The sequence below is a fragment of the Sphaerodactylus townsendi genome, linkage group LG10 (assembly GCF_021028975.2).
Source record: "Sphaerodactylus townsendi isolate TG3544 linkage group LG10, MPM_Stown_v2.3, whole genome shotgun sequence".
Classification (NCBI taxonomy): domain Eukaryota; kingdom Metazoa; phylum Chordata; class Lepidosauria; order Squamata; family Sphaerodactylidae; genus Sphaerodactylus; species Sphaerodactylus townsendi.
The window spans coordinates 40,739,485-40,740,810 of record NC_059434.1 but is presented as its reverse complement, the minus strand read 5'-3'; the positions used below and the strand labels follow the sequence as shown (position 1 = coordinate 40,740,810).

The window sequence follows — 1,326 nt, the reverse complement described above, 5'->3', positions numbered from 1 at the left end:
TGTGTCTGATATTTTTTAACAATAGATCCTCATTTCTTGTTTGAGCCTGTTTTCTGAAACATTTGCTAGATGTTGGCAGTAGTGTGATATCACTGTTCCTCCTGCTAGACTCTTCTATTTTTGTAGGGTTTGTTCCTTTGAATGAAAAATCATTACTGTCTTGAGGGCCTAAATTACTAAAGTACAAGCTTGAATCTGTGTAAACAATAGTTTTTGAATATGGGTTTCTCTGCATTAATAAGGAACTGCTCTTGTCTCAGAGAACTGAATGTATTACACTTCCTTCTCTAGAGATTTGAGTCAACCAGGTTAGAATGAATGAAAACATAGTTTTTGCTTTAAGATTTATGCAGAGGTGGAAAATCTCCCACTTCCCATTTCCTGCTACCACTCCAGTAGGTAATGGGAGAGGGTGGAACTGATATTAAGCAATGGTGTTATGTCATTTCTCCTTCATTCTAGGAGTTGCCAGAATTGCTGGCAGTTCCAGAGCAGACTGACATAACTTCTAGATTTTCCTCTGCATCATCCAACTGTACCGCCATTTCTTGCCCCCCTCAGACTCCTGCTGGATGCTACTCTGTGCCTGGCAACCTTATGCTACAGCCTTCAAGTCAGATTATTTGTAAACTATAAATCTGATGATAGATAATCAATGAAAATATTCAGAAAATATCTTTATAACCCAGATGAGATAGCAAACTATTTTAAAGTTCCAAAATACAGTTCTCTAAAAAATGCCCACTTACAATCTTTTAACATCTCATTTGTTTTGGAAAAGTGTGTATTATTAATGCACTCTGCCCACTACCACAAATTATCCAGTCAAGTTTGGGAAAATCCAGGGGTCAGAACACCTGGAGTGTAATGGATGAGCATCACCCTGGGAAAATAATCTTTATTATCATGGTAGCGTCCCTCCTAGGTGGTTTTATTTGTAGATATGGGCTAGACAAGTCTATTCTTAGATATATTTGTAATTGTTGACTGAACAAACCCAAAGGGTACTCACCAATGACTCATCTTCATTCTGAAGAGAAGTGACTAGTGGGGTGCTACAGGGTCTGTCCTGGACCCAGTGCTATTCAATATTTTTATCAATGACTTGGATGACGGAATACAGGTCATGCTAATAAAATCTGCAAATGACAAATTAGGAGAGGTAGCTAATACCCCAGAGGGACAGAATTCAAAATGACCTGGACAGATTAGGGAGCTGGGCCATAATTAAGAAGATGAATTTCAACAAAGATAAATGTAAGATATTACATTGAGACAGAAAAAATTAAATATAGAATGGGTGATACTTGGTTTGAGAGCAGTACA

General features: G+C 37.7%; 1 non-coding gene across 1 annotated transcript; it reads right to left on the bottom strand.

The window, feature by feature from the left end:
- Nucleotides 1–771: 771 nt before the first annotated feature.
- LOC125440428 lies at nucleotides 772–933 on the bottom strand. Its single transcript, XR_007245697.1, has one exon. It is a non-coding gene; the product is annotated as a U1 spliceosomal RNA (small nuclear RNA).
- Between the last annotated feature and the right edge of the window lie 393 nt (nucleotides 934–1,326).